Source organism: Cucurbita maxima, unplaced genomic scaffold, assembly GCF_002738345.1.
Source record: "Cucurbita maxima cultivar Rimu unplaced genomic scaffold, Cmax_1.0 Cma_Scf00089, whole genome shotgun sequence".
Taxonomy (NCBI): domain Eukaryota; kingdom Viridiplantae; phylum Streptophyta; class Magnoliopsida; order Cucurbitales; family Cucurbitaceae; genus Cucurbita; species Cucurbita maxima.
In genome coordinates, this window is record NW_019272105.1 from 127,354 (window position 1) to 142,878 (window position 15,525).

Below are 15,525 nucleotides of genomic sequence, written 5' to 3' on the forward strand. Positions count from 1 at the left end.
GGGGGAGATCAATGAAGCTAGGTGGAGAGAAGCACAAGTTAGAACCATTACTCGTTTGAATCAAGTTATTAGTATATTGACATACCAGATGGAGAAAATTGAAATAGCTTTAGGCAATCTTCAAGGAATCCCAAGTACTCTTGAATTAAGGAGTTGAGAATGAAGAAAATGACAATGTCACCCTTTTAGCGGGACATAGTCCTAGGGGAGGGAGAGATGTCGGTCGAGGGAGAGGAAGAGGAAAAAGAAGGGAGAGATATCTCTAGCAGTGTGCTTGGGTTGTTACAATTTGGTATCAGAGTAGTCGGGTTTATGTTCTATAGACTTTTTCTCAAGGTAGAGAGTCATATACCTCTGTTACTCAGCTCGACTCTACGCCTCTCCGCGACAAGGTATGCAGTTATAAGATTTGTATGAATTTGATGATTTCCTCGGGATACATGGTAGTGATAAAGAGGTCTTATAATTGTGAACGTTAACTCTAAAAGTAATTGCTCGTATCAAGTTATAGTGTTTATGATACACTGATGAGGCTGAGAGGAGGAGTGAGATAGCAGACTAGTCTTAGGAAGAAAAAGAGTTGACGTTGTAGAGTGCGAGATGTCCAACCCACGAGATGGCATGAGATACCTTAAGGTTTGGTATGAGATGGTGTGTTCATGCATTGGGGGATGCTTCTCCTTTTACAATAGTTCAAATGCGTACATTATGAGGCAGGTAAATGATCATTATGTTTACTACCATAATGCTGTCATGACGGTTGCTATTTCGAACGAGTGTCTGGCATCAACAGCTGCCAGAGAATGCTCGCTCGACCAGAAAGAGGCCTAGGAGGTGTGCAAACCGATTGGTGAGTTCATACTCGCACGTGTGGACCTTGTGGAGGGAAATTAAGTACACATCCAATTGCCCACTTAGGATAGCCACAGTAGGAAAATAGACTATTACGATAGGTCTCACTCATGAATTTTATATGTTTGTATTTAAATTCAATAGGGGGTTGCTTACTTTTTATTTCTTAAAGTACTCAAGTCATGTGCTATTCTTATTTTTTAAGTAAAGTTAAGGCTCCCCTGTATGGCTGATAGTGACATTGCAACTAGGAGACTGTGACACAAGCTTAGGGTAGTTTTGCAATTTGAATTAGTAGACTATAGGATTAGATTGCATTTCCATTTAGTAGCATAGAGGTTAGTATAGGGCATTTTTACTTTATGTTATTTTTCTTATTTAAATTTGTATTAGTTTGTTTAAAGACCTTAGATGAGACATGCAAGACCAAGGTCATATTTTTATTATAAAGTTTTCAATGAAGTATTTCCACATTAAATATTCATGATATGTATATAGTAGCGGCTTTAGGTTAAGTATAAAATCAAGGGTCATTACAGGTAGTTAGGCTAAGAAATTAGGTATTCTTCTGTGAACCGATATAGAGTGAGACAACGACCTCGTACCCAATAGATTTGAAAGGTTTATGTTAGAATTGTTCGATATAGAGAAGGTGAAGATATACCACTTCATCACGGGTCTAAGGATGAGATCTAGGGCTTGAGATAATATAGGCTTCCTCAGTTTATGCAGGAATACTGTGTGAGCGAATGTCCATGGTCACGATTCATTTAAGTTATGGTGAGACAAACGTAACAATTTGTGCAAGGAAATTGGACAAGAGATGTCCTACCTTTGAGAGTCAAACATAAGAAACTTTCAAGGATGAAAGATTTTGAGGGGAGAATTTGTAACACCGGAGTACGAGAAATGTAAAAGAGAAAATCCCATTTTCCTTTTTAAAATCAAACCTTCTTTATAAGTTTAATTTCAAGATGAGATAGAGCTTAGAAACATTCCAAAAAATCAAGAAAAAATAGAAAAGAAAATTGGAAAAAATGGTCAAAGTCACCGAGGGTAATCGATCCTTTTGACCCTCATTGCCTAACTAAGGATCAGGACTATCCCTTATTAGAAGACTGATGATGGAGAAAAGGAAAATAGAGAAAAAGAAAACTGGGGTTTAGGGTTCTTGAGAGAGAATTAGAGAAAAAGTTGAAATCCACTCCAAACAGCGGTTTGGAGTAGAAATTTCGTCAAGCTTCCTTCACAAGAATTTCTCATTGGCTTTGGGAGAACCATTTTCAACGTTTGATTTGTTAAAATCTGTCGAGAATCAAGGAATAGCTAAAGGTAAGCATTTCGGGTTTTTGATTCCAATTTTTCCTTCAAATTCGAGATCTTTTATAGGAATTAAGTTTTGAAATTTTTGTATATTGACATTGGAGGGATTTCGCACAAGTTTATGAAGGAAGCTAGAAGAGATTCGGATCAAAAGATGGTGTTTCGATCAACATCAAGCAACTGTAAATTTTTTTAAGTTTTTTAGTTTTGACTATCTTTGGACTCAATTATTGCTGGTTGTGATTGACTAAAAATATGAGAAAAATGCGTCAATAAATATGGATGAAAAGTCTACCATTTTCATGAAGAAACTAAATTAATTGTTGAGAAAGTTTTAAAATTTTTTACAAATATAGAAAAGAATAGGAAACTGGTTTGGAAATCTAGAAAAGGTATCTCGGGAAGGAACGCATCATCCAAGTGTAACCACACATATTCTAGGAAGTCATACTTGTAGAAATTGTTAGGACGTGCTAGCATGAGAGTATTCCTTACCTTAGGTGGCAGAAGATGCATGTTAAGGACTTCGAAAGGAAGTTTTGGATGAGTATGTATTATGCGTATGTCATGGTAAAATTATAATTATGCCCTAGGTTGAGATTATTTTGAGAAGCATTGTATTTTATGTATTGTGATAGGCTAGAAAAAACTATGCATGGCTAAAATACGAGTTGGGCAATATGGATGAGTGTGGTATGCATAATGTAAGAAACTACAAAATTGCCCCTATGATGAGATTTGTGATGAATGATGTTTGATATGCCTTCCGTTATGTTAGAAAGTAGGATGAACTATTGTGATCTATGCTCCGAGTGATTGATGGATGTTATCTCCCCATTGATCTTGTTTGCTTGTATGTGTGCATGATACATTATGTGTTCTCCTCGTAGAGCGTGTTTATTTGCATAGCTAAGGCGCTAGAGTTAGATTGGCTAGATGATGACCTAGGTCAGGATGCCTCAAGTAGATTAAGCACCTTAGAATCATGAACAACTGTCAGAGGATCTAGACCCTAGCGCTTCAAGACTAAGAAAGACTCAAGGAGTCAGAAACAAGTAACCTAGAGCCAAAAGTCTGTGTTAAGCCACCTACCTGCCCTAAAAATCTAATAAACCTTCTCAACTCCCATATATGATAGAGGCGAAGTTTAGGTTATGGATTACGTGCTTAGGTGATGGATAAGTTTATCTCCCTAGCAATGCATACATGAGAGAACTCGATTAAGATTAGGGTGCTACAACTAATGTGATTTACACATTGACCTAAGTCAAAACAGTTCTAGTAGACCCTGCACCCTAGGATCATGAGCAACGATCAAAGGTCTAGACCTGAGTGCACCTAAGGACTAGGATTAGCCTCAATGAGCGCCTAAGCGTTATAAAAATGATAAATGAGACTTAAACCGCTTAGAAGCACCTAAGAACCTAATAGACCTCCACGACAACCAAGGAAGACCAAGGTAGTTCTTTATGCTGATAGTAGTGTGACGGTGTCTTCAAACCCTCTACTAGCCTTTCCACTTTGGTAGCGAGCTAGGCACAAGCCGACTAGGGTAGTGTGAGCTTAAGCTTTGTGGAATGGCCCATGGTCGCTTCAACAAGGTCACTGTGCTGTAAACTCGTTCCTAAGAGGGGAGCATGGGACCACGTCGGATAGCTAAATAGTTGGCTAGGATACAGGGATCGCATCACCCAAGCTTATGTAACTTTATGGTTCTGAGGGTAGGTCAACCAACCTCCCTTGGATGATGTTCAGACTAGAAATCACCACATTGTCTCACCGAAATTTTATGTGGTCTTGTGTCAAGTCAGGTAACTTGTCATTCACTGTGTAAGTAAAGTAAGCCGCCAAGGTCAAAGAGTAGAAAGATTGTAGCAACTCAACAAACAAAGGTAGCCTCTAAATGTTACCAATTGGTATGGTGTCAATAGAGCATCCACTTTTCTTTCCACTCCGGTACCAGTACCGTCTAGCCAAGCCAAGGGTGGTTAGCATTGTGTGAACAATAGTTCAATTGGATTACTCTGCATAACATATCCGTCCGGAAATGGGAAGTAGAATTATGCTCGTAGTAGCTAGCAAGCACAAGGGGGTCGCTCCCTCAACCTCCTGTGGATGATGAGAGCAGACTAGCACACACCACGCTGTCCTCACTAGAGAAGGGGTTTTATGAGGTAGCACCTTGACCCAAGACACTGGTTACTTACTACTTAGGTAGAGTAAGTCTAAGAACATAAAAGTAGTTTACCTTAGAGATGAGATTTGTTGTCCAGAAGACTTGTGATGCAGAAATTGGTGAACTACCCCCTTTGTACCCATCGTGGGTATGTGAATAGCTAAAGTACCCCTTGGAATTTCTAAGTACCTCAGATAATCAGGTTGTAGTAGAGACTAGGCTCGAACTTCTTAGAGCCAGGGTAAAACCCGTAAATACCTACTAGGTTAATGGTGCAATGAAAGCCTACAAGTAGATTTTTAATGGTGCAATGAAAGCCTACAAGTAGATTTTTTATAGAGTATATTTTGTCACCTATTTTTTCTTTCTTCAAGTCTTTGTAGGCTGTAGGTCGAGGTGGAGGAGCGTTCAAGAGCTATGCCATCTCAGAGGGTGTAGTTTTGGGGCATTGATTTTCTTTGTAATTGAGTCTTTTGTATTTTGTTAAGCATTTGTATCTCAAATCTATTTTTCCCTAAATACAACCCCTCTTATATTTGGATTCTATTTTGTATTTAATTTGGTTGGTGTTATCTTTAGTGTGATTTAAATTTTATCAGGTTTTCATCTTATGTTTTATTTTACATTTTTTTATTTCGTCTTCATCTTTTTAGTTACATTCTATTCAAAGTCGTAAAATAGAGTCGTGATAGATTTGAACCTTTAACATTTTAGTTTAGTTTTGAGCATATATTAATGCCTTATTTATCCTTAGATACAGGTGTCTGCATTCCACAACGTGAACACATGTCATTTATTCTCATACCAAGCTTGGTTGTATAAAAATTACCGTTTAAGAGGATGTTCTTGATTTGTACTCAAATAAATTAGTCTACAAAAAAAAGAGGCATTACCTCTGTCTCATGATGGTATGAGAAAACAAAAACAACTAATTGATTCATTAAAGGGATGGTTGACAATGATTAAAAAATCAAACTTCAAGAAAATGTATGTAAGAAAATGTATGTAACGAAATTAAATTGCTACTTACGAGCCGCTACATTCATCAATTATTTTTATGCGGAAATAAGTATTTAAACTCTATCATAAAATATAAACTTGATTTTAAGATACTGTCATGGACTTACGTGTTCGAAGACATCTTTAAAATGACATAATAAAATACTAAATGAAATAAATAAGCGTTAAAATATAAACACCTTATTCTAACTTAAGCCTAAAAAAATAAATGCAATTATACTATGTATGTGTCATGATCTCAAACTGCAATGTCGTCGTCAACCGTAGAAGGATGTCTTGTCTTTACGTGAAATAAAAGTAGCACATAGGTTGTGAAGAGAATGAACTCTTCATCCACGTAGTGAAAGTATTGGAAACTGTTTTGATTTTTATTAAGAATAAACAAGGCAATAAATACGATAGTAAGAACTCTACCTTTGTAGAAACCCTAGCTTGTAAGACTCTTCGGCATATTTCAACCATGCAGAAGTTATTCAACATTCCACAAGATTTTCTTTGCTATGACTCGAACACAATGAGGCTTGTGAGAGCCTCTTGAAAGAAAATCTCAAAGAGATTGGAGGAGAAGAAAGAGTTTCGAGAATTCTCTAGATATGTAATTTCATTCTCTAGAGAAAGTGAGAGAGATTGATGTGTCTCTTATTCAACCCGAGTGTACTATTTATAGGGACTTTCGGAGAATATTTGCCAAATAATATATTTGCATATTTAATATATTAAAATATTATATCTTATACCAATCATATTTAGATATTATAAGATATCTAATATATATTTAACTAATTTGAATTTCATTCAAATTTCAAATATATTTTTATTTAATGTGATAAATTGATTTAATATTTAACGGTATCAAATATAATAAATATATTTTTTTTAATATATATAATATATTAAATATTAATTTGAACCCATCAAATTAATATATTTTTCTCTATTTATATTTAACTTATCTAATATATTAAATAATAATTTCAACCTTCAAATTAAATATATTTTATCTATATATTTAATATATTAAATATTAATTTGATATTTTAAATTAAATTTATTTTCTCTTTTATATTTAATTGAACCTTTCAAATTTTCTTTTAGTTAAGTTAGCGGGACCTTAAGAACCTATATATTATAAGCTCCCATGCTCCAATGATACAAAATTAATTAATTAAACTCTTTAATTAATCAATTTTTATTCATTAATTATAGGTCACTCCACTATAGATCTAGAGTTGCACTCTTATGTCCTGTAAAACAAATTATGTCCATTGATATAATTATTACAAGCAAGTCGATCCTTTTCACGAGTTGTTCATAATTACAACTGGGTTAAAAATTTATTTTATCCCTGTAATTACATCTTTCACTTTAAGTACCGCTAATTATCTAATGAACAATTTGTCTATGATTCAATCATAAATCAAATCTCTCTCGAGCCAATGAGAGGGTGGGGTCCATTGTTCAAGTCCCGAAATCAGTACTTAAGAGAATAACTCATCTACTTTCCGTACATGGAAAGGAGTGAATTTCATCTCAGATATTATGTTCCCAACTCCCTATTTGGTCCAATCCCCAAAATAGTAGGCATATTGAATCGAATAGCAGGGTCATTCTCACCCATGTAAATTAAAGGACAAGCGCTCACAGGCAGGAGTTCATAACTCACTTATGATGAAGATCGAGTCGCATATGATCATCATGTGAAATATTAATCTTCTCAATCGGATTTATAAATAGAGATTAAATATTTCTTAGTCCAGTCTTATACAAACTCATTGTATAGGATACCCCCACTTACATGTCTCCACATGAATGATTTGGATCAAATCATTTGTAACGATTACAAAGTGGGCCGTATCAATAGTGTTACCAAGATAAGGAACCCAACTTTATCCATATACTATAGACTTTCTAGGTTATTAATTAAACACGATTCTCTTGTATGTCAACCACATCATGTTTAAGATTACATTAATAACCTTGGATTTTCATTCAAAATATAACCATTAAATTACAAATAAAATAATATAAATTATTGTTAAAAACTAAATAATTAATTACAGACTTTAGGGCATAAATCTCAATACGTCGAGTATTTTAAGAAATACTTAGTAAGTGACCCCACTATTCGGGTTATGCAAACCCATACAATTTCATGAATGGAACCTATAATATCAGTCTATTTTTCTATGGCGGCTATCCTAACGGGCAATTGGATGTGTACTAAATTTCCTTACAGACGGTATACATGTGCGAGTATAGACCCACTAGTCGGTTCACACACCTCCAGGGTCCCTTTCTTGTTGGGCGAGCATTCTTTGGTAGCGGTTTATGCTGGACACCTGTTAGGATTAACGACCGTCACGACAGCATTATGATAAACATAATGATCGTTCCTCTGCCTTGTAGTGTACGCGTTCGTACTATCATGAAGGATAAGGGATATCCCTCGATGCATGAGCACACAATAATGCATGAGATCCCAACGTTTTTCCATTTTCATTATCGTTTAATACTATCCCACTAGTGTCTTCTTTCATATCATATCGTTTTTGTCATATCATTTCTCATATCTTTCATGCGTATGCCTGGGTTGTATTTCATGTTAATTCATCGTTTTGCATGTCAATCATATTACATACATGTCATATCATAATGTTTTATCCTTACTTCCAAACATAACAATTCTCATCATTTACCTATCATACTATATCATATATCACAACAGTCATATAACATAAACATATCAATTTATTACATATATCATACCATAACATATATCTTCTCATTCTCATATCATATCATAGTCATATTGTTTCATAACCAATTCATACGTATTAAATATATGACACGTGCAAAACCACATGGCAAGTGTCACACACAACATCAAATATAACCATGTCGATAGTAAGATCACTTAGTTGGTTGGCCTAGCCAAAGTTATTATGACTCCTTGATGCTAGCGCTGCTTAACGCTGCTCTCTAGAGTTTAATTCTGCCTAAGGAATCCAACTAAACATAATTACGCATAAATAATTTAAACTCGATTCCAAAAATTTAACTAGGCAAAATGTAGTCGTACTAACCTTAAAGGCTTTCGAAAGGTTGAAACTAAGAGAAAAAAGTCCGAACGTATTAGCTCCAAGCCGGATAAGCCAAAATGCTAGCTTTGAGCTCTCAGAAAGTATATTCTCTAACCGGCTTTGAAGCATTCAAATGGGATACTAACCCCCACTTCTAAGTTTGAAGGATGTGGGACAATTTTTTTTTTTTCTTTTTTCTTTTCTAATTTTTAGGTTATTACAATGTAACTGAAAGTTGCGGGAGTTGCACTTGTGAATTTCTTAAATATGATTGTTAGAACTATATATATATATTATAAAACTATTATCATTAAAAAAAAAAAAACCTTAAAAGTTATTTCAATTATATAACCAAGTGTTTGGTGGTGTTTTTCAAATAGCTTACTGTTTAAATGATTTTGAACAAATTTTTATTAATTAGCATTATACTAAATTAATTTTAGAGTGTTCGTATGAATTTTATTTTCTTTTATTGGTAAAATAATTTTATGTTCGTGAGTTTAAATTAATTTATTACTCAACAAATAGTCGAGTTAGAGTTTGAATTTTTTTTAGAAAAAAGATATATTTTTATTAGATTCCAAAAACATCTTTAAGTTTCGGTAAACATAAATATTCACAAATAAAATTTATAATTAAAAATATTTTCAATTTTTTTTGTGTTTAAATAATTACATCTTACTATCTTCACCCTACCTAAATCCCAAAATATCCAAAATAAATTATAATAAATCTATAGAAATAACATCTCTAAAGTCGCTACGGTTATCTTAACCTAAGCTCTTAGATTCTTAGATGGAATTTAACTCTTAAAACATCGTCCTAAAATCATAACATCATCATTAAAAATACTGTTATAATCTTATGTGTTCAAAAACATAATTTAGAAACAAAACAAAAAATGATAATAATAAATAATTCAAAAACATGAAATGCATAACAATTTATTTTAACCTAACCCTAGGAATTTAAAAATGCTTCTAGCCTATGCACGTGTTATGGTCTCTAATTATAATATCGTCATCAATCGTACAAGGGCGCTTGCCTTTACCTGAAAAAGGATATAGCACACGGTCTGAGTATTTCGAAGAACATTCAGTAAGTAGCCCCACTACAAGGACCATGAGAATGCAAAGACATGCAAGTCATGCTCGGACCTATCGTTAATAACATCTTAGGGGTGACCTCCAGTCCAGACTAAATTGGATGTGCAGTACTTCCCTACACACGACCCACTTGTGCGAATGTGAATCCCAAAGCGATCCGCACCCCCTAAACCTATCATAGTCAAGCTAGCTATCCGTAGCGATGTCTGGAGGTCAATAGACCCCTGAGTGTCATGCACAACATGATCACTATCATCATTGTAATGTATGCGTCCGTGCTCATCATCGTAAAAGAGGAAATATCCCGATGTTTATGTACACACAGAAATGCATGAGATCCTTATAATTTCTCGTCTTAAAACATATTTATGACACAACCATAATTCCATCCTTATATTACTATAAGTAATATATAAGCATTAGTCTTCATTATATCATCATCATTAATATTAACTAGGTTGTGTCCGATAAAAATTATCCTCATAATGTAATATGACATTCATAGCATGTTTCTCATCTTAATATGGAAAACTAACGTCATATTAAGGAAATAACATCATCTTACTTCGTCATGTTAGCATGCATTGTCATCATCATTCAACGTAATCATAAACACATCATAATCATTGAAAAACATAATAAGACGTCATCATATAACTCATACACGTCATCATACATCATACATCATACAACATACATCATAATCATCATTAAGGCATCATAAAATAAAGCATAAAAGACACGTGTGAGAGTCACTAAGCATGTGTCGTCATACATCAAGCAATGATTTAGTCTACCCTATAGTATAGTCAACGACTAAGCTGCTTAAGTCGAAGGAGTGTCTGGCTACAGGCGCGACACGTGTCATTATGGGAACTTGATGCATCGCGATTTGCTTCTAGGGTCGAGGCACGGGTCGAGTATTGCTGTTTTGGGTCACTAAAGGCCCCCCGAGTTACAGCCGATATTGGGCTGACTACAGATCTGGGTCGAAGCCTATGTTCGGCCGAGGTGGCTCTCGGGTTGGGCTGTGAGGTCGTTGGTTTCGAATTGGGATGTGTTGCAGATTTGAGCCTTGGGTGTGGGTTGCAAGTGTACGCAGGCAGGTTGGAGCTGGGTTGTTAATTGGACAACCGACCCAGATCAGTATTCGACGTAGAAGATCGTCTTCCTCGCCTGATTATCACGATTTTTCCTCCTCCGTACGCGATCACTCGACATCTCCTTTTTCAGTTATCTCAGACTAAGAGATATGTCAGTAACTGTGGTAAGGATGAATTCTCTTACATAGATGAACAGCCTTACGCATCGGTTATTTTCGAGTGAACCTATTTTGAATTCCTTTCTTCCTTTTATTTTATTTTATTTTATTTGATTATTCCAGATGTCATCAAATCTTCTTTCTCAAATGTGATTAATTTGAATAAGATGTTAATTAGTTGTCTAAGAGTGTGTTAGATAAAATCTAGATTTTCCTTATTTAAATTTACTTAGTTGATTGAATACATTCGTTTGACCATTTGACAATATTACCAAAGTTTTAGATGACAGGAAATGGCACAGATTTAGTTGTCACTCTCAAACCATTTTTATGATAAGTTAGATATTTAAAAAGTTCTCTCTCTATTATTTTTCGAATCTTTATTTTCTTCCAACAACTTCCCGTCAAACGATTTCCTCTCAACGAGGAGGATTTCAGTTGCCGATTATTCTTACCGATTGTCGAAAAATAAAACCAGAGTCAGGTCGAAGCCATCGGTGATATATCATTTCGGAGGAGCCAATCTTATCAATAGTCAAGTTGAACAGCTTAAGTGGTTAGAGCGTTGACCTAACAACACACAAATCTCAAGTTCAAGTAGAAGGAAATGCGAAGCGTGAAAACATCGTGAGGTCCATCTCGGGTAGGCTCACTCACAAGCTCAAGCTTCTTTAGAATCTTACTACTTAATACAAGTTTTCTGCGAGATTGATGATTTCTTATGTGGTCTTCCTCTAAGAATGTAACGTTTGTTGCGTTCTAATTTCTTGGTAGGAACCATGTTCAAAATGTATGCGACAGTCTCCACTTCATATACTCTACTCAAAACGGATCGGATAATTGAGCGAAACTCATCATAGACCGAACCATGTCTAACAGAGTTCTATTTCTCCTTTCTAATACACCATTTTGTTGTTCTTTGGCTCTATAACCTTTTTCGGAAAACGATCGTTTAGTCATTTTACCCTCAAGACAAGACTCACATGAAGGAGTTGTCTTCTAACTTATTTAGAAGTCCTCTTTTAACCAATCTCTCAATCCTATTGAAATTAATGTGGCCTAGTCTTAAATGCCAAAGGTAGGTATTAGGAGAAATCTTTTGTCGTTTATTTTGAGTTTCAACTGTTTTAAACATCTCGGTATTTAAAATAGCTTTTGTTTTGCTCGGTTTTAACATATATAAGTTGTTTTCTAGTTTTGCAGAACAAATATGAATATCTTTTTTGCAAATGAACACTTCATTGATTTCAAAAGATACTTTATACAATTATTCTAATAAACAAGAGATAGATATTAGATTTCTTTTCATTCCTGGAACAAAAAAGTACATTATCTAATATAATGAATCTATCTCCAAAAAACAACTTTAAATTTCCTATGGATCTTGCTGAGACAACCTCTCCTGTTCTAACCCTGAGTGTTATCTCGCCGTCCGCAAGCATTCTCCAGGAGCTAGTTTCCTGGTAAAAAAAACAAATATGATTAGCCCCTGATTCTAGTATCCAAGTTGAGTTATCATACTCTACTAAACATATTTCTACAACGAGTAAATCATATTTACCTTGTTGTGTCTTTTTAGCTTTCTTCTCTGCAAGGTATTTTGGGCAGTTTCTCTTCCCATGCCCATTTTCGTTGCAATGGAAACATTTTCCTTTATCTGCCTTTTAAGCCTTGTGTTTGCGGTTAGTAGGAATCTTATTTTTCTCTTTACCCTTCTTCTTCATCAAAACACTTTTAGAAGTTGAAGGTTCAGACTTATTTTTGGAGGACGATCCTCGTTGTAATTTCTTGGAGATAGCAACATTTGCTTCTCCTGTACGTCCCTTGTTCATTAATAGGGACTGATAAGTTTGTAGCTCATTGAGAAGAGCAGTCAAGTTATATTCTATTTTGTTCATCACCACATTTGTGCGAAACTGGAAGAAGCTCTTCGGAAGAGACTCCATGATAAAACTGACTTGACTCTTCTCATCAATGACAACTTCATTTTCTTCTCCCACGTTGAAATGGATCATCATGTTCAGGACATGTTCTCTAACTGAGGTCTCTTCTTTCATATGGCAGTTGTAAATGTATTTTATAGCTTCATGTCGAAGGGAGAAGGACGGTTGTCCAAACATCCCTTTTAGAGATTCCATAATCTCTTTAGCAGTACCCATAACATCGTGTTTCTTAGCCAAAACATCAGATATGCTGGCTAGAATGTACACTCGGGCTTTGTCATTTTCCTTTATCCATCTGTCATACGCATCCCGAACTGTTTGGTTTGTATTTGAGCTAGGGTTTGGAGGACATGCCTCAGTTAAAACAAACCTTAAATCATCAATTACTAGTATTGTGTTTAGATTTGATTTCCAAATTGCGTAATTGTCGCCGTTTAATTTCTCAGAAGCGAGTAATTGTACTATTGAGTTTGTCATGTTGTGTGATAAAGAAAATTCTATGAGTGATTTGATTTAATCCTATTTAATCCAATCAGTTTTAGCAAATGTAATAATGTACCTAAAAAATTATTAATTTGCAACGATACTTTAGTGAGTTAGAGCAGCTGCTACCGAGGGGCAGTCAATCACTCATTCACTAAACCAAGACTTTCTTGACTTAAACACTAATCCCAAAATAACTCTGGTTCCTATAGTTTTTTAGTTTCGTTATTTTGGTAAAAAATATACTAACTCTTAGTAATTCTTCGCAAGTGTGACCCACCAATTTCAGACCTCATAGATCGGTCCCAACAATGCTATCGAATGAAAAAGCTAAAGTTGGGAATGGACCTAAGAAATCCTATCCATTTTTGGAGTTTGCGTTGTTTCGACTCCCATGTTACAACTCTCCGAATGGGTAGTTGCTCTAGGGCAACATGCAGGCGGAACATGGGAATCTCACAGTGCAACCTAGTGGTGGAGACCATAGGTCGTGTTGTATACTTCCTTCTTCCACTTACTATAAATACTTTCTCTATTTATCTTGTTATTGACTCATGCAAATACCTTCCGAATGGAGGACGCTCCCAGAGCGACACGAGGCCGAGCATGAATCTCGCGGTGTTAATTTTTCAGAGAGCGTGAAAAGGAAAACGATGTATCTCATATTCCTTTGTCCTCCCACTAAGTATTTTAGACGGTTAGGTATACTCATTACTTAGGTATATTTCGGCTAATTAAATATAACCTAAGTCTAGGTGATTTTTCCAAAACTTACATCACTCAAGCATGCTCAAAAAACTGGGTTAACTAAGCTCAAGTACTGGTTCGATATCCAAGAAGTAGGTGTTCCGTAAACCGTCAACTTAAGTACCTCGAGCCTTAGTCAAGATCGTGCCAGGTGAGCTTTCTTGTAAGCACAATTTTACAAGACATCGACCTATTTTAACTATTAAAATTGGTCATGCTTGGTTCTTAATCTTAAGTGAGCATGCACTTATCTTCATTATAAATTTTAACGTCTATCTCGTTTTATGACGTTGAAAATAACCTATAACATGCATCTAACATGCTTTATATAACAATTATATAATCATCCATTCCATGCAATAATATAACAATTTATATCTATCACTCGTGGAACCCTAAACATGCATACTATACATTATAACACTTATAACATACTTGGAATGCATGAAACATGCTTAGCCTATGGTGGGATTTTACTATGACATACTTTATGCATATACATTTTCTATTTAATTAAAACATACATTCATAATGCATAATTAATTAAACACACTAAAGTGGGTTGGTTTTGGCATTTTAAAGCAAGCAATTAACTAAATTATTACATTAATAATTAAAAATAACTTGAACCGCTCCCGAGGATCATGAACTGGGCGAACCAACCCTTAAAACTGTTGAACTGGACTCCAAAGGCAGGAAAAACACCCGAACTGCCTCTTCCATCTTCTTCTTCGGTTCAGCTTGCTATCTCTTCCATTTTCAACCAATTACAACCTAAAATGGACTCTAATGACTCCATCAAAATTACAGACCTTTCTTCATTCATTAAAGCCCATATGCATTAGGCTTATTACAATTGGATCAAATGGAAGCATAAAAAAATGTCAAATCAAAACTATCCACTTTAGCAACCACAAAATTTCATTCATGAAATGATACCCACCATGATCAAATTAATGTAAATAAAGTGCCTAAAACTTGCTTTGATACCAATTGATGGTATTTATATAACACATGCGGAAGCAATTTGGATCTTAGGCACTTTTAGAACATCAATTATAGTAGATAGCTAGCATGTTCATAAGTATTAAAACTTAATGAATTTGAATACTAACCTTTTGTAGTTCAAATTTCTTTTTCCTCACGAACCGGTTTCAAACCACCACTAGTGTCTTCTCCACTATCCTCCGGCCTTAGAACGGGATTGTGGAATCCGGTGATTGACTAAACTTGGGAGGGATTTAGTATATATGAAGAGAGAGCTTGTGAGGATTTTCTCAAGGTCTTTTTCAAGGAAGAAGACCTTCCATGTACCATGATCACTCTCTTTAAAGAGTCATGTTTGCATGTTCATGCAAATTTGAGATCACCCAATTTTGACACTCAAAATTCCACACAAATGTTTGAGATTATGTGGCAAGCATGCATGTTTGAGTTAACCAAATTTTGACACTCAAAATTCCACTCAAACTTGTGAGGTTATTTGGCAAGCATGCAAATTTGGTTAAACCAAATTTTGACAACTCAAAATTTC